This window comes from Maniola jurtina, chromosome W (assembly GCF_905333055.1).
Source record: "Maniola jurtina chromosome W, ilManJurt1.1, whole genome shotgun sequence".
NCBI lineage: Eukaryota > Metazoa > Arthropoda > Insecta > Lepidoptera > Nymphalidae > Maniola > Maniola jurtina.
In genome coordinates, this window is record NC_060057.1 from 250,625 (window position 1) to 270,451 (window position 19,827).

At 41.5% G+C, this 19,827-nt stretch overlaps 1 pseudogene; it reads left to right on the forward strand.

Annotated features, from left to right (window-relative positions):
• The first annotated feature begins 374 nt into the window (after positions 1-374).
• Positions 375-4,835, forward strand: LOC123879889 (annotated as a pseudogene).
• Positions 4,836-19,827: the final 14,992 nt, after the last annotated feature.

The window sequence follows — 19,827 nt, forward strand, 5'->3', positions numbered from 1 at the left end:
CAATCTATAGGTATTTAATTACCTACTTAGTGCTTTTCGTAAGTGCCTTTACCTAAATAAACATTTATTTTAGGACTTCTTTGCTTACGAAGCTAATAAGCACTGTCTTTCAAGCTTAATTGCCTTAAAATAACAATTAAGTTAATCCAAACTGTGAACTGTGGGTAATCTATACTTACCAACCTAGTGCTTTCGTAAGTGCCTTTACCTAAATAAACATTTATTTTAGGACTTCTTTGCTTACGAAGCTAATAAGCACTGTCTTTCAAGCTTAATTGCCTTAAAATAACAATTAAGTTAATCCAAACTGTAGGTAATCTATAATTACCTACTTAGTGCTTTTCGTAAGTGCCTATACCTAAAATAATATTTATTTTAGGACTTCTTTGCTTACGAAGCTAATAAGCACTGCCTTTAAAACTTATTTGCCTAATGTAAATAATCTATAGGTACCTAATTACCTACCTAGTGCTTTTCGTGAGTGCCTATACCTAAACAAACATTTATTTTAGGACTTCTTTGCTTACGAAGCTAATAAGCACTGCCTTTGAAACTTATTTTCCTAATAATAACAATTAAGTTCCAACTGTGAACACTGAACATCTATAATTACCTACCTAGTGCCTTTCGTAAGCGCCTTCATACCTAAATAATAATTTATTTATGGTCTTCTTTGCTTACGAACCTAATAAGCACCTATCTTTAAATTTTATTTGGTTTAAAACAACAGTTAAATGCCAAACTTGTTAAAATATACCTAAGTAACTACTTACTTATTTTGTTTTACGCCTCATTTGCAAGGCTTAGATCCATTTTATACATTCTTTATTTAAATTGCTCTTCAAATGCAAACATTAACGCAATTATAAGTAAATTAAACCTAAAACTCAATTCTATCTACCTACTTATTTTTATTGTTTACGAGTTACGACTACAGTGTTGCGTAATATCAATTTCAGCGATTCAGCGCTTCCTTTCGAACAACGTCTACGCGTACGGTGCATCTACAAGCGCGCTTGCAGCGGCTGAATTTGCATCGTGCGACCTTGATCGTAGCCGCGAGCCTGCCTCTCACCGGCCGGCTCGAGTCAACGCATCGAAGTATAGGAGCGTATCGTACCTACCATTTTTATATTTTATTAATAACACAGTAACACTACTTAATTAAAATGTCGCTAAACGAACAGAGTCTTGATACTAACCTAAGAGAATTAACAGCAAAACGTAGCTCATTTAAAGGCCGACTCACTAAGTTTAAAAATAACTTAGACATTTTGTCTAGTGGCAAGTCGATTTCGCCAGTCGAAGTCAGCAAATTATCAATTAAATTAAGCCGATTTGAAACATTGTTTACGGATTTCGATGAGCTACAAACGCAAATAGAGGTTCTTAATGTAGAAAACCTAGACGCGGAATTAAATATTCGCGAAACTATTGAGCAAGACTTTTGCTATTGCATCGCGACTGCCCAGCAATTAATTGATACTAATTCTACTCCAAAGAAACAAAATAATTCATCGCATTCTTGTCATGATCACGACGAATGCGACGGGTTGTTGGGTTTTAAGTTACCAACTATTAAAATTTCAAACTTTGATGGTTCTTATTACAAATGGCTGGAATTTAAGGACACCTTTGTGTCTCTAGTCCATGATAATACTAGAATAAAAGATATACACAAGTTTTATTATTTGAATTCATACCTAGAAGGAGAGGCCGCCCGCGTGATAAGTAATTTGGAAGTAAGTGATAAAAATTATAGTAAGGCATGGCAGCTTCTCTGCGAGCGTTATGATAATAAGCGCCAATTGATAAATAATCACTTAAAGGCTTTGCTCAGTGTAGATACGGTTCGCGAAACCGAGAAATCTTTTCGTTTTATTATAGACCATGTCACTAAAAACTTACGTGCCCTTCACACATTAGGGTTGCCTACTGAAAGTTGGGACATGCTTATAATTTTTCTTATTTCCCAAAAGCTAGACCCCACCACAAGTTTGAAGTGGGAAGAAAGCAGAAGCTCATTGAAGGACATCCCTACACTAGATGATTTCTTCCAATTTCTAAAAAATAGGGCAGATGTATTTGAAACAATTAAAAGTAAACGTCGCAGTTCCATAGAACCCTCACCAAAGGGTAAAAGGGAGTTTACTAAATCATTCTCAGCGACCAGTTCACCTTCTAAATCTAAAGTTAATTTTGTCTGTCCTGTTTGTAAAGGTAAACATCGTATTTACGAGTGCTTGACCTTCAAGAAAAAATCTCCAGAAGATAGATCTGCACTCGTATCTTCTCTAAATCTTTGCCGGAATTGCCTCCGCAAGGATCACACCGTGGACCAGTGCCGCCTGCCTGGTGGTGGCTGTAAGACCTGTAACCAACGGCACAATTCCCTGATCCACGTCAACGTCTCCGAAAGTGAAGAAGAACCAGCACTAGAGACTGTTACCATGTCATCCACGTCGGTGACTGAAGTTCTACTATGCACCGCACTAGTTGATTTGTTTAATCCGTCTACTAATGAAAAGGTCACAGTGCGTGCTCTTCTTGACAGTGGAAGTCAGTCCTCATTCTTGACCACAGCTGTCAAACAAAGTCTTGGCTTACCTTCTCAAAGGATTGATACCAAGATCATTGGTATCGGTGACACCAAACTAAATGTTTTATCAGAACGATGTTTAGTCCACATAAAATCAAAACATTCCTCTTTCAATACGACTGTATCTTGTTTAGTTTTGCCTAAGCTTACAGGTCAACTGCCTAAGATTGCCTTCGATATTACAAGATTGAATATTTCCAATTTTCAGCTGGCGGATCCAACATTTAACATTCCCTCTGACATTGATGTTATTCTGGGCGCAGAGCTGTTCTGGTGTATCATTGGCACTGAACAGCATTCTCTTGGTGAGCACTACCCTATCTTGCGTAGCTCCAAGTTAGGATGGCTAATAGCTGGTCCTATAGGCCCTAGTAAAAAGGCACATAAATCTAAGCCTGATCAAGAAACTTCTTGCAACTTAGTTAGTTGCGACTCAGATTTATCTAACGAAATTACAAAAATTTGGGAACTTGAAAAAGTGCCTACTAAGTCCATCTATAAAGAAGAGGAGCATCTTTGCGAACAGCATTTTCTCCAAAACACTTACCGCTGTGATGATGGCCATTTTTGCGTAAAAATCCCGCTTCGTTGTGACAAGGATTGTTTAGGGAATTCTTATGCATTGGCAGGAAGAAGTATTTTTAACCTTGAAGGGCGCTTCAATAAACAGCCTATACTCAAGCAATCATATGTAGAATTCATGAGGGAGTATGCAGACCTTAAGCATATATCTGTATACGACAAACCCCTATCAGAATCTTCATTTTATCTGCCTCATCATCCAGTTCTTCTAAAACTAACCAGGAAATCGACTATCACTAAAATTTCTGAACTTAATTCCCATGCCCCTACATCACAGAACCCAGCTTATTTAGTTTCACGTGGTGTGCAGCCCTCTTGCGTGAATCAATGTGAGTTATGGTGGCATGGAACAAATTACCTTTTAGAACCAGAAGCGTCTTGGCCCGCACAAGAACGTGGCATTAAAAACTTACCTGGAATCAGAACACTCGCAGTGGAGGCCCAGGAACCTTTCCTTGATTTAACTAGTATTTCAAAATTGCCTATTTTACAACGCATTTATACCTGGGTGCTTCAATGTATCAATAACGTAAGAAGGTCCAAAAATAAGTTGACTGGTCCATTGCAAGCTTCTGAACTTGATAATTCCATGTGTGCTCCAGTGAAGATTTCACAAGGTCAGTCTTTTGCAAACGAATTGACTCTTTTGTCTAGCAATAAGCAGTTTAAGGCAAGTTCACTTCTATCTTCATTGGACACCGTTATTGATGCAAAGAGTATACTCCGCGTAGGTGGCCGTCTTTCTATGTCCGATTTTAATTACGACAAGATACGATAAAATAATTACGAAAAAATGTCCAATTTTATTATATGCTGACAGTCATCTAACTAAGATTTTACTTCATAACGAGCGTGATCGTCTAAAATCTGGGGAGTTTCAAGACTCTGTACAAAACTTTGTATCCAAACAGAATATTGAGTTTGAGTTCTCCCTCGTACTCGTATACGCTCTTAACTTCAGTGGTTTGTGGGAGGCCGGCACAAAGGCAACCAAATTTCATCCAAAAAGAGTAATGTGCACATCCAACTTAACTTTCGAGGAATTATCTTCATTGTTTGCACAGGTTGAGGCGATCCTCAACAGCCGGCCCCTCTGTCCTCTCAGTCCTTCCCCCAATGATCTCCAGTGTCTCACACCCGGGCACTTTTTGATTGGCAGGCCACTTACGTCCTTGCCGAGTCCACCTCAACTGGAAATCAACACCAACCGACTCGACCGATTTCAACGGCTGGAGCAGGCGCGCCGGCACTTTTGGAAGCGATGGGCTAACGTTTATGTGGCCGAACTACAAAAGCGCACGAAGTGGCGCACAAGGTGTACAACAGTACAGAAGGTACACGACCTAGTTTTGCTGAAGGAGCCAAGCGCGCCTCTGCTGGCGCCTTAGCAGAGTGACACAACTGCATCCCGGCGCTGATGGCGTGCCCCGCGTTGCAGACATCTCCACCGCTCAGGGCACTGTGCGACGGGCCCTTAATCGGATCTGCCTGTTGCCGACTTCTTGCTCTTGAAACCATCTTTCAAGGGCCGGGAGGATGTTCGCGCCGCTAGGATGTGTGCGTACCTATATATATGTGTCGAGTGACGTGCCGCGTATAAAGTGCTCAAATGAGAACCCCGACATTCGAAATGCGGCCAGAAAGACAGAGACGCGCGGCCTGTGCGTCCACCATGTTACTTATTCTCAATTCTGTACAGTAGTAATAAAATGCCTTTTAAACAACATTAGTTGTTATTCGAGCTTGTTCGACACCTATCCTGAACACACATTATAAGTAAGAGCCACATCAATTTCGCAAATCAAATTATACTTTTTATCTCAGTTCACAATCAGGTGATAGAGCCTAAATATGAAGGTTAAGTCGAAGTACATGAAGGTTGGACTGTTTAATGCAGGCTCACTCGGAACCCGGCACGATGAATTCCTAGTGGCAATGAGTGACATCAAAGTAGATCTAATAGCTATTAATGAAACCTGGCTGAGGGAGGGGGAGGAAGGGCTTGCTCCGCAAGTACCGGGCTACCGCCTTCTTCACACACCGCGGCCGCCACATATAAAAGGAGGACGAGGAGGTGGAGTAGGATTCTATATAAAGAAGGGCTTAAGGGTCACTATTTGCGAACATCCAAATCCTCATTCAGTTGAACAGATGTGGTTAAGTTTAAAAGCCGGTAGTAAAAAGATCATGGTAGGGACAGCGTATCGTCCACCGTGGCAGGATGTTGAGATATTTATTGACTCTATCACCCAATCACTGACTCTATTCTCAAGCTATGAAAATATAATACTCTTGGGAGATTTTAACATCAATCTACTAAACCCGTTAGATAGCAAAACTAAATTTTTTAATGATTTCTTAAATTACATAAACCTTAACCAAGTTGTCACAGAGCCAACTCATTTTACCGACCACAGTGAGACCTTGATAGATTTAGTCTGCACAGATGCCTCAACCCGGGATGTAGAGGTGAGTCATGTAAAAGAATTAGGTAACCATGCCATTATAACACTCTTATTAAACCTAAAGAAGGCTAAAATAGCTCCTCGATGGATCTCCATTAGACCACTAAAGGATATTATTGCCGAAGACTTTAGTGAAGATTTAAATAGAGTTCCATGGAAAACTATTAACCGGTTGGATAATATTGAAGATATGGTGTCAGTATTTCACAATTATATTTTAACTTTATTTGACATGCATGCTCCCACAAAAAAGATACAGTTAAAGGAACAATCATGCCCCTGGATAACTCACACTATTAAGAAAATGATTATGTTGCGCAATCAAAGTCATTCTCGATATAAAGCATCAAAAAAGGAGACACATAAAGAGTACTATAAGAATTTTAAAAAGATTGTTTGGGAAGCAATAGAAGCTGAAAAAAGTGCTTATTTTAAATTCTATATAAATCAATGTATTAATAAACCTATGTTGTTATGGAAGAACCTAAAAAAAAATGTAGGGATAAATAAAAAACAGGAGTATGAAATACCAACGAATTTATGTGACCCGGAGAAAGTAAATAATCATTTTTTGAACATACCATATAGTGAGAGACCCACACTGTCTAACCTTACATACTATGAATTCAACAGGTTTGGGCCAAATACTTTTAACCTAAAAACGGTAACTGAAGCAGAAAGTATAAAAACCATAAAAGGATTAAAATCGAACGCACAAGGCATTGATGAAATCTCGTTACAAATGTTGCATTGGACACTTCCACAGAGTTTAAGTACTTTAACAGCTATTATAAATAAATCCATCACAAGTAGCACATTCCCAAATGCATGGAAAACTGCAATAGTTAAACCTCTTCCAAAAGTAAATATTCCAACCAGTATGAAAGATCTTAGGCCTATCAGTATTTTGCCATGCATATCTAAGATCTTAGAAAAACTTGTATGTGCCCAAATGACATCATTTGTAGAGGAAAACAACATTTTACCAGCTCACCAATCAGGATTTCGGAAATGCCACAGTACTGCGACCGCAATGATGGATGTAATTGATAACATCCTGACAGCGCAAGATCAGGGCATGGGAACTATGCTGGTGCTGCTTGATTTCTCTCGAGCATTTGATTCGCTCGATACCACTCTATTATTGTCAAAGCTGTCTTATTATGGATTTGGAACGTCAACCTTAAAGTGGTTAAATAGCTTCCTCAGTGATCGGGCCCAATCGGTGCATATAGACCAAAGTGATGGTAGTCAATTGATTTCATCAACGTCCCCAGTTCTACGAGGAGTGCCTCAAGGATCTGCACTCAGTCCGTTGCTTTTTGCTGTATATACAGCAGACATAGTTAACTGTTTCTCCAACTGCAAATACCATCTCTATGCTGACGACGTACAACTATATTTCTCATTCAAACCACAAGACGCAGCAGACGCAGAAATCAAAATTAATGAAGATTTAAAAAGAGTATCCATCTGGTCAGATAAAAACTCTTTATTATTGAACCCTCTAAAGTTTAAGTGCATGATACTAGGAACTAATAAGATGACGAAAACGATCGAATCTCTCAATCTACAAGTTAAAATAGGAAATATTAGTGTAGAAAGAGTAACTGAGGCAAGAAACTTGGGAGTAATCTTTGACTCAAACCTACACTTTGAATCACATATCTTGAATATAGTCAAAAATTGCTTCTACAGATTAAAAGTACTTTATAAGATAAGACCTTACTTAAGTGTAGAAGTTAGAATTCGGATATGTGATTCACTAATCTTGTCCAAGTTAAACTACGCAGACACAGCATACGGGCCTTGTCTGCTTGGAAGAACCAAGAAGTTAGTACAGAGAGTCCAAAATGCATGCGCTCGATTCTGCTTTTCCATTGCTCCTCGTTCTCATATCAGTCCCTATCTCAACAAAGCAAACCTATTAAATATGTCAGCTAGAAGAAATCTGCACTTGGCTACTTTGTTGTTTGGGGTTATTTCCACTGGTAAACCAGAATATCTTTTCACGAAGATTAAGTGGGCAAGGCAGCACAGTAGGTATGCGCCAAGAAATTCGGCGTGTCAAATAGCCGTGCCAAGGCACAGGACCGCCGCATTTCGAGGGAGTTTCAGGCTTGCTTTCTCCAGGATCTGGAACATTATCCCACCGCCAGTGCAGAACCTCAAGTCAGTATTTGCTTTCAAGTCTAAGCTTAAAAAGATACTATTAGAAAAGCAAAAGAGCTTGGAAGCACTTACTTGAGTTTACTTTTTTATCATCAATCCGGTATTCTGGAAAGTAGCCTGAAAAATAGCGCAGGGAGTTTCTTAGACTTTGGATCTACAAATTAGTTGGAGATAGAGATTATAAAGAAGTAAATTTTACGGCTATCTGCGGACTTAGTCAATTTTGCATAGGGAGGTCAATCGCACAGGTCAAACAGAATAATATCTAGACTGATCCGGGACGTCGAGCTGATTTTTTTCAGGGGTTGCCTGAAAAACAGCGCTGAGGTAGTGTATCCACGTACACTACTACAGCATTATGCTGAGGCGATTCCCTTTTTGGGACAGTTTGGCGCCACAGACACGCATTCTGTTTTTTACTATTATTTAGATTTTATAATTGTTTATTTTTAGATTTAATATAAGTAGATATAAGATTCATTGAAATTCCATGCAATTCGGCTCAGAGGATCACCGTGCCTTTGCAGTACAAGTTTATTATTTATTAGAACTACGAAATAGCGGTGGTCGTCTCGGCCGAAATGCATGGAAAGCTCAGTAAGTTATGTTTTAGATAAATATTTGGGTTTTTAAGTTTAATTTATTAGTTTTTATGTTTTATCTGTTTTCATTCTATTTACTGTGTTTGCGCCTAACTTTATAGTCCCGAATAAAAGTATATTTATTTATTTTATTTATTTATTTTTTACTATTTTAATATAATTTTTTTAACACTTTGGTGTAAAATCTAGAGTCGTTACAAACTATTGCCCGAACTAAACTATTGGCGTTCCATATCCTAGCAGTTCCAATTCAATACGAGGTAAATCGCTTGGTACCGACGTTGACTACATAGGGTATGAGCATGATGATGCCTTGTCCTTGACGTGCGATGGTTCGTCAGGATGTTTTTAAAACTTCAATCCGCGTGGGATAAGCTAGTAGCCGGCAACAAGCTAGTAAGTACTAAGCTTTGTAACAGCAGGTGCGTCGAACAATTCCGTAGCAAAATTAAATATTTTCGCGGATAAAAAAATATCGCACGCAAACAGTCGGTGGAGAAATAGAGATCGTGAATATCTTCGGTATGTGAGCTCGCGCGCCCGCAAGGGCGCGGGAGAGGCACGTCCGAGGCAATGGCCTCCTGCATGCGGGATCTTCCGCCTGGCGTGACTACGCCAGGTTCCTTGGGTTGGCCCATGGGCCTACGGGCTTTCCTCCTCAGTGAGGAAGAGAGAGTTGAGAGCGGTCCTCACGCCGTCGTGGTCCGACCTAGCCGGGTGGAACCCGCTTGTGGGAAGCCCAGCTGGGTCGACGTGTGCGGAGGACGCGCTCCGAGGCATCTATGTGGCGCGGTTCTCTTCTTCCTCCTGTCTGGCGTCCTTGGTAGGCTAGGCCTCACCGGTGAAGGCGGCGAGTCGTCGCAGTCCCTCCAGGATGCGCAGGAGTGGGTCTTCCCCGCCATTTTTAATGGCGTGGAAAACGTCCTCTAGTGTCTCAAACGCCACGGCTTTGATGGCCGCGACGCTTGGTTCGGCGGTCCTCTTGGGCTGGGGCGGGATCCCCTCGGCAGGTCTGGGTTTCTGCGCAGGCGGCGGCGAGGGTGCGCGGGTTGGCGATGTCGCCTTCCTGCGCCGACGACCTCTCCTCTTCCTGGCAGGAGCTCTCTCCGTGGCCTCTCGTGGCTTCGGGTCGTTCGCAGGCGTCCGCACCCTGGAGCCGGTGGTCTCGGTGCGCGGCGGCGGTCTAGGGACTGTGGCCGCAACGGTGCCCGCGCGTCTGTTCCGTGCCTCCTTGCGGAACACGGGACAGCCCACGTGGTTTGCGGGGTGGCTGCCTCCGCAGTTTGCGCAGGTCGCCGGGTCCTCTCGGGGTCTTGGGCAGTCCCGTGCGCTGTGCTCCTGTGAGCAGATCACACAGGCCTGGCGTCTGTGGCAGTTTGTTGAGGCATGGCGGAAGCCCTGGCATCTGTGGCACTGAGCGGGACCCTTCTTCCCTCTCCAGGCCTCGACGCGGACTCCCCCCATGCAGAGCAGCTCGGTAATATCGTACACTGCTGGTATCGAAATGTATGCCACATACTTTTAGTATTCAAATTCAATACCTTGCAACAATTCTCAACTGAACTGGATGAGTGCCAGAATTCAGACCTTTGCATTAGCACAGACAACTTTACTGAATGTAGTAAGTATATTAATGTGAAAAATTCACTTAAAATAATATCATTAAATATTAGAAGCATTCATAAAAACTTTAACCAATTGTTAGTTTCCCTAGAACTTCTTAAAATAGCATTTGACATATTAATTCTCACCGAATGTAGGATTAAGCATCATACGTCCAATCACAACCTACCCGGTTATAAGTCGGTGTCCACCAAGATAAATCCAGTTCAAAATGATGGTGTCATTGTTTTTATTAGTGATACTATTGTCTATAACTGTACAGAACTAGTGGTTTTTGGGTCCAATTGCTTACAAATTGATTTAAATGATGAGCTCACTCTCATTGCCCTGTACAGATCGCCTTCTTGCAGTAACATCGAAATTTTCCTCGACTCCCTGGATCATAAACTTAAGCAAATAGGTCGGTCGAGAAATATAATATTAATGGGTGACACGAATATCAATATTATTGGCAATGTACACCCTCAGTCAAACGATTATCTAGCACTCTTAGCCCTTCATAATATAGACGTTGGCATCGATGTACCTACCAGGGATAATAGTTGTCTTGATCACTGCATGGTTAGACTAAAAAGAGATAAAACAGCTAAATTTGCTGTGTTAAAAACTGATATTACTGATCACTATCTTACTTTTTGTAGTGTGAACTCAGAACAAAAATATTCTAACCCTGAACAACGAAAGCTTCCTTTCCAGAAAAGATGTATCGACTATGAACAGCTCCTCAAAGATATAAGTAGTCAATCGTGGAGCGAAGTTTGTAAAGAAACAGATATTGACAAAGCCTTTCAACTATTTCATGATATTCTTAGTACACATATAAGCAATAACACTACATTCAAAACAATACCTCACTCTAAAGTTAAATTGAAACCTTGGATTACGGATGGACTTCTTAAGTGTATTCAAAAAAGGAACAGACTTCATAGAATGCACAAAAAAATTCCTAGTGAATCTATTGTTAAAGCCAATTATTTAAAGTATAGAAACATTTGTAATAGAATAATAAAAGAAACAAGAGAAAAATACTTTAGGAAAAAAAATTACAAACACTCAGGGGACTCTAAAAAAATATGGGAAATTCTGAATGAAGCTTCTAATCGAAAAACTAAACAAAAGTTGCCAATTAAGGAAATGTTAATAAACAACAAAATGGTAAATTTTTCGTCTGACCCAAATAACATAACAAATGCTCTTAATAGTTTTTACTGTTCAGTAGGACATGACCTTGCTAAAAAGCATCTACACAATATAGGGGTTACAGAGCAATACCTATGCAACAAAATTAATTTCTCCCATGCAGATAAAACTTTTTATTTAAGACCTACAAATCCATCTGAAGTAAGTAAATTTATTAACTCTCTAAAAAATACGGAATCCTGTGGACACGACGGCATTACCTCTAAAATATTAAAACTTATGAATCGTGAAATAGCTGCTCCACTCTCATCTATAATTAATTTAAGCTTTAAAACAGGAATATTTCCACAGACCTTAAAAACTGCTATAATTATGCCACTACATAAGAAAGGGCCAACAAACCTAATGTCGAACTATCGTCCTATTTCACTTTTGCCCACTACTTCAAAAATTGTTGAAAAAATAATGAAAACCAGGATTGTCAAGTATACTTCCGATATTCTATATAATAATCAATACGGGTTTAGAGAGGGAACAGGGACCAATGATGCAATAGCTGAATTAACAAAGCAGATTGTTGTAAATCATGAAAATAAAAATAAAACAATTGCTGTTTTTATAGATCTAGCCAAAGCTTTTGACACCATTTCACATCAATTATTACTAAAAAAATTAGAGAGATACGGTTTTACTCGAAATGCTCTTAACTGGTTCAGTAGCTATCTTAAGAACCGGAAACAATTTGTGCGAGTTGAAAATCACATTAGCGCTGAAAACAGTTCAGAAATAGCATTTGGTGTCCCTCAGGGAAGCGTATTAGGCCCTATTCTATTTAATATATATCTTAATGACTTTTGTTCACTACTGACAGACAGACAGACGGACTCTAAGTCTCTATGTTTTGCAGATGACACTGTTTTGTTATTTACAGCCTCCACGTGGGATAGTACCATCCAAAAAGCCGAATATGGCCTTCGCCTGGCTAAAGGGTGGTATGACAATAATCTGCTAACGTTAAATGATGAAAAAACTGTATGCATGTGTTTCTCTCCGACAAGTGCCGGTCTTCCGACCGAGACTCCGAAAATTAAAGTGCACTCTTGCTTGAATAAGTCTGACTGTGTAAACTGCAAAACATTATCATGTACCAATAGCACAACTTATCTTGGTATTATTGTTGATCAACATCTAAGATGGGACGCGCACGTAGACATGCTGACTAATAAAGTCCGAAGTTTGAGCTATATATACAATGATCTAAGAAATATTATGAGTGTCAACCTACTCTTAACAGTGTATTGCTCTTTAACTCAGTCGTTAATATTGTATGGCATCATAGCATGGGGTTCATGTGGATCAACTTTATTAGACAAACTCAATAAGGCTCAAAAACTCAATCTCAAAATTATTTTAAGAAAAAATCGACGATTCCCTACAGAAGAACTATTTAAGCTGAGTAAAGTACTAACACCAAGAAAAATATACATATGGCAACTAACAATGTATATGGCAAAATATATAGACGACTTTACGTTTGAGCAAACTCCCAGTCACCTCAGGCAAAGGCAACAAAGATGTTCAGTTCCCCGACGAACATCTGGATTTACGAGTAGACATTTTACAGCTGCGGCGCCAAAACTGTTTAATAATCTTCCTTTGGAGATATCCAAACTGCTTTTATATGCCCAGCGTAATTCCTTAAAGAGAAAACTAAAAATCTATATAAAGAAATTTTTGCTAGAATCCGGTTTTGAAAGTTTTAAATGCCTTTATGACAAGATCTGTTGAAACTCAATGCTATAATCTAAACTTTATCCTATCCTATCTTTATATATTTTTTGAAATATTATTATATAAACACTGTTGCACAAAAAACAAAAAAATAATTTATTTTTTTATTCTTTTGTTTGTAAAAAATGGAAATATAGGCTTAACTCTTTTTTTTTTTTTTTTTAAATCGTAAAATCATAAAATAAATTAATCTTTTTTTCTTTTTTGTCAGCCCTAGCACAGACTACGGTCTATTTGGGCTGCAAAATTCCAAACACCAGTCTGTTTTTTATCTAGTGCTTTGGTCTATAAAAAATGGTGAAAAATGTTTCTCTTTAAATTAAGTCTATTACTAAATAAATAAATAAAAAAATAAAATAAAAAAAAATCGTGTCGGCTGTGCGGCGAAGCATGGCGAAGAAAAGGCACCCTGGTCTGCCTTTCCTCGCCTTGATCTGGCGCACGTACTCTGGCTCGAACCCCAGCTGGCGGAGTTCCTCTTCTATTTCTGCCGGCTCGGTGTTAAAAGGAAGGCCGCGGATTGCGACCTTCAGACTCCTCTCAGCCGGCAGTGAGTAGGAGAACCAGGACACGCCCTCCGTCTTCTCCAGGGCGGTGAGGTATCTCTGGACGAGGCGGAATTCCTGGTCCTCCTGAGGCGTGAATCGGATACCCTTTCCGTATGGGCGGGCTGCTGGGTTTCTGCCCAACTGGAGCTTAATTTGTTTGATGTGGTGCGTCCAGTTGGGCAGATTTTCCACGATGAGTGGCGGGTAGCGAAGCTTTCGTTGTTTCGTCGGGGCTGGGCCGCTCGGTGGCGCGCCGCCGGAAGGGGCGGCGGCGGCGGGCTTCGGCGGTGGCGCTGCTCTCGCGCGGTCGGCGCAGGAGCGTGGGGCCGGCGTCGGAGCTCGGGTCGCTCCGGTGTCGTCCGACCCAGAAGCTTCGGCTGTGCGTCGGGGCATCTCGTGGCGGGAGGGAGGGGTGGTCTTCGCAACCCGTTTCGCCTCAGCGGGCGCGTCCTCCTCGGAGTCGGTGCGCTGCCTGCGGCTGGGGAGCGCACGGCGATCTGGGCCTTCCAGGGCCAGGATTGCGGCATAATAAGCGTCATCCTGCCGAAGTCTAGGCTGGACCGTTGTCTCGCTGTCCGCCACACTGTCGTCGTCGAGCAAGGGCATCGACAGCGGGCGCGGCGCGGCGGTTAACGCGGCGGGCGCGGGTGCGGCGCGCGAAACGTGCGGGGCCGGTGGCGCGGCGTACGGCGCGAGAGCGCGCGTGACGGAGCCATACGGGGCTACAACGTCGGGCGCACTCGCGGGTGCGGCGCGTGATGCGGGTGCGGCGCGTGGTGCGGGCGCGGTCGGAGGCGCGTTGTGAGGCGCGAGGTCGCGCGTGACGGAGCCGGTCGGGGCTGCAACGTCGAGCGCACTCGCGGGTGCGGCGCGTGATCGCGGATCACGAGCATGTCGATGGTGGCGGCCCTGAGAAGGGCCTTTGGAGGTGGATGGACGGTTGTCCATCCTCGCGCGGCTCTAGCGGCGCGTGGGAGCAGTCGTCACGCCACCCAATCGATCACCGGCTGGTGAGATCGGGCATCTCCGGGGTTCGGGCTTCTCCTCCGCGCAGACAGAGCGCGCGGGCGAAAACTGACTGGAACTTTTTCTCAAAAAAAGTCTTCAGTTTTCTTCGCGGAGTGGTGTAGGGTGCGTGCGCAGTGGACGACTGTAGCCAATCCGTGAATATCTGACACAGTTTCGAATGACTCTACAGTCTTCGAAGATTAGTTTTATTAGGCGTGTCATAAACGAACCGTGTGCCACCATGCCTTTGTTTGCTTTATTCCGTAGAAGCTAAGGTCCATTATTGTCTGATTCGCGATGGTGCCGACGTTACGCCAAGGGACAAAGTGATCGGTCTGTAATGCAGGGGATAAACTGCCGTTGTCTTGTCTGAGAATACGTATAAAATTAAAAATAGGTAAAAAAAAAATAGTTGTCGTCTCTATTTCAATGAATTCCAGTGGAATTCTCTAGGGCCACGGGTTTACTTTTGTTGCAGAAGTATAGGGACAGGTTTGAATAATAGACACTTTCCATTTTCACTTCACTGTATTTTTGAGAATAGGTTTCGCTTACAATTATTATTTCTCAATACCCGTCTTTATTCGATTCCTCGCTATTTATATCAGTTTGACAGATATATTTTTAAGGTAGGTAGGTACTAGTTTTCGGGAAGCTATTTGACAAATTACCACAGAGGTAAACCATGGTGATGCAATAGATAATTAACGTAACAATTATATCAGCTAAATGTAAAATACGACACAATATGTATTTATCTAAATAGTTAATAACTAAATGTGATTTATAATCCATTCCCGCCAATTATTTATAAATAATAATAATTAATCTGATATAGGTCTAGATGTCTATGACTCATGATATAAGGCAGCATCTTGAGGTAGTTGTTAACACTTTGTAAGCGAATGGCGGTTGCCCGGCATCAAATATTTGAATTCGAGTCTGGATGATATTAATCATTATCAAACATACAAGAAAACTGCACTTACTTTGAGATTGTGTAGGTATATGCCTTTCCACCTAGATGTTAGGATTCTAGCTCCTACAAGAACAAATGGCGGTGCCCTCCACTGTAGTATTTTTTATATTTTTGTCTTATTGGCTTTACACCTGTATGTTTGTAACGAATTTCATAAAATAAATTACGTATAATACTTTAGGATCATGGTCAAGAACTATCTATGTCAAAACCGGCAACAGTCTTTTTTTGTAGAAGTTCTGTCTGTATGTCTGTCTATTTTCATCATCAATCATGATCAACCCAACGCTGGCCCGCTACCTGAACACGGGTCTCCTCTCAGAATGAGAAGGGTTTAAGAGTGGTCTCTCCGTCACTCGCTCCATACAAACGTAGTTCCAATTTCATTTGAATATTATGCAACCAAAGTCCATGAAATTTTGCAGACATATTCTAGAAACTAATATCTGTGTCTTGTGGTTTTCCAAATTTCTGTTAAAATATTCGGTTTCAAAGTTACGCGGTATTAAAAATTCACATACAAATCTTTGAGCCCCTGTAATTTTAAAACTACATATTTTTAGAAAAATCTAAAACACCACAGGCACAGATATTAGTTTCTAGAATATGTCTGCAAAATTTCATGGACTCTGGTTGCCTAATATTCAAATGAAATTGGAACTACGATTGTATGGAGTAAGTGACGGAGAGAGCCCTGTTAAGTCTGTCACGCTAGCCTTAAATTTACATACTCGTAGCTCCGAAAAGTTAGAGGTGCACCGTGCATGCCCGGGATGCCCCGACTTCGCCAATAAATGGTCAACGTCTTAACCAGTAGGCTGTCGCCGCTTTTTGTCTGAGTTTGACGGAAAAACAAGTAGCCTGATTTTACACACAGTACCTATCTATAAAGCAAGACGTGAGCCACGGTTTACTCAGGAAGGCGGCGCGGCTTACCGCCGAGCCCGTGGCCCCGGGGCAATGCTGTACGTGTATGTTACGGGCAATTTGATAAGTCCGGGCACTATTAATAATGGCCGGTCTGTATTAATAATGCCCGACTCAATTGGGCGATGTGATTAAAACAGCATGATTAATCACTTTTCCCGGCCATTATGAATAATGCCCACCCTATCTTGGGCAAAGTAATAAAATATGTGAACTGTAGTGTTTTTGTTTATTAAATGAAAGAACCTAACCTAACCTAAGCTTTTCTTTTATACGTGGGAAAATCCTCATGGATACCACCGGGGAGGCGAGGTGGCTATGTCGGACTCTTACTGACTAAAACCCCACGGCTTACCGTCTCAATCGTTGTCGCTGGGCATAAGAACACGAACGTATTGAACTGCGACCCGGCTAACGGCGCCCGCCAAGGCAGGCCCAGCTCTGGGACTAAAAGGGGTCCCAACACCGTTTAAGGCTCGCCGGAAACAAGGGCTTGCCTTCCAACTCGAGGACCTACTCTCCCGCGGGTAATAGACTCCCCGTGTCTATTACTCGGAGGCCCTACTCAAGGGGGCAAGCGACGGTCGTGTGCAGCTCGCCTGCGCCCGATTCTCTTGCAGCTCATGGGATGAGAGCTTTCGGCTTCCTCTCTCAGCCGCTCCGCTGCCTCCTTCTGCGTCATTACTTCCTCGCTGAAGGAGACCATCGCTTGCCAGGCCCTCTCACTGTCCACCATGGATTTAGTCACGACGGGCAAAGAGAGGTCCTGCTCCATAATATCCACCAGTGACTGGCGAGGCTCCGACCACGCCGGGCACTCTGCCAGCGTATCTTCCAAAGCACCCGTGCGGGTGCTTTGGAAGAAGAACCTGTACAAGGTGGAACGTGAGTGCTCCATGCTTCCTCTTCGTCCAATCCTCGAGGATGGGACGGATAGCTTCGATAATCTTATGACCAGCAGTGGGTGACTCGAGCCTCCTCCGCCAATGGTTTTCCATTGGCGGAGGAGGCTCGAGTCACTTAACCTAAGCTAACTTAACCTAACCTTAGCTAACCTAACCTAACCTAAGGCCCTCCCCCCCGCACGTACGCACCCCTGCCAACGGCCGCGGTCCAATTTATCACATTGCCCGGCTACAAGTAGGGAATTATTCATACTGCCCGGTCCAAGTGATAAATTCAAGCTATCTCAAACACTGACTTATTACATGGACCACGGGCCGTCGGGAATTATTAATAATGGCCGGTCAAAGTGATAAATTAATCACTTTGCCCATCGCTCTTGGGCATTATTAATAATGGCCGGTCCTTATTAATAATGCCCAATTAATCACGTTGCCCGTAACATGTACACAAGTATTCTGTGGGAGTTACTCGTGACTTGTGTAAAATGTGAGTCATGTGATTAGCTTGGCACGTGCGATGGCCAACCAACTGGCCAACGTTTGGACCAGTGTTCTCGCGGCTTGACCGGTTAAATTATTTGTGCTGGCAGTTTTGCGCATTACTACAATATTTGCTTTTAATGTTTCACCTTTTTAGGGTTCTGTAGTAAATAAAGAACCATTATATTATTTTCGCCATGTCCGTCCGTCCGCGACTTACCTCAGAGACTATTAGCTATCAGTATAATTGGGCATGGGACGGGTATTACTTAAATTAATCACGAGGACATAGGTACCTACGCAGAGAAACTTTCAGCTTCTATAAAATAATGAACCTGGCCCTCGCTGGCTCTCTCTATAAAAACCATATGTTGAAATATCAAATTGGTTTTCAATCTATTTCAAAAGCTTCCAAAAGACGCTAAATGTTTCATATTGTACTAAGTAGGTACTATTAGGTATTGTACCTAATTAAAAAAAAAATCAAAATTCAAAATATTTTTATTCAATTAGACTTTTACAAGTTCTTTTGAATCGTCAAAAGCATCTACCACTGGTTCGGAATGTCTTTCCTACCGAGAAGAACCAGCAAGAAACTCGGCGGTTGCTCTTTTCAAAGATTTGATATACAATATTATGCCATGTATAAAAGCAACTGAAGTCCCGCGCATTGCTGGAGCGAATTGCAGGTCAGATCCACGCTCTTTTATCATCATTTACATAATCTTCGATAGTATAATATGCTTTTCTCAGGAGCATATTTTTAATAGATTTTTTGAACCTGTGTAAAGGCAAGTCCAAAATTGGCTGAGGAATTTTGTTATAAAAGATTATACCCATTCCCACAAATGACTTTTGGACCTTCCTGAGGCGGAGCGTAGGAGTCGCAAGCCTGTTACGGTGTCTAGTCAGCCTGTTGTGTAGATCGCCAACTCTCTTGTAACTAAGAATATTTTGTCTTACAAAAATTATGTTGTAAATATATTGAGAGGCTACTGTAAGGATAGCTATTTCCTTAAACTTTTCTCGAAGTGAATCGCGTGGTTTTAAGTTATAAATTGCGCGTATTGCACTTTTTTGTAATACAATAATTCTCCCAATATCTGCCGCTCTACCCCATATTAAGATTCCATAAGACATAATACTATGAAAATAAGCAAAATATACTATCTTTGCGGTCTCCACGTCAGTTAATTGTCGAATCTTTCTAACCGCGTAAGCAGCAGAGCTTAGTTTGCCAGCAAGAGTTGATATATGGATGCCCCATTGGATGTCTAAAGTAGTGCCTCTGGCCGTCCGCGTCCGGTGCTTATTTAATAATAATAATCAAACTGGCAAATATCGAATTATTTGGGGATTTTCAAAAGTTCTTCAGTAGCTTCCTAAGATATATGTCGCCGCGGAGGCTTGGCGGGCTTTTATTTCATCACTCCATTAAACTACTTTTATTATAAATCTATTAAGTTAAGGTTAAACCGTATAGTTTTTAATCAAGTCATGCAATTTTGGTGTTAATTTTAATATAAAAATGATGCACGTTGATTACTATTTATTTTTATGTAAAAGAATGTTTTTGTATGCTCAGAAGTAAGTAAGTACTCGTTATGTTTCCTATTTATTTTTGTGTAATGATTTTGCTGTTCAAATTGCTGGAGAATCTATGTTAAATAGTTAAGATAATTTTAGAAGCTTATTTTCATTATAATTTTAACCTTAGTTTATTTAAATAGTTTGCTACTATCCAAACTCTGGATAGCAACAAGAATTTCCGAGCGCGTACGACGCCGGCAGCCAATAGAAGTTGTTGATATGCAAAGCGAAACAGTAGAACCAATGGGAGCCAAGTATTGCTGTCGCTATGATGTAAAAGTGGGGGCGCTGCCGGCTTGGACTTGTTCGGAATTACGAGAATTTATTATTAATTTTTCAACACGCGCTAGAGAAAGGTTGTAGGGGTAAACTCTGCCCAATTTTAGTGTTAAAATAGAAGGCTAGGTTGGCTAGGT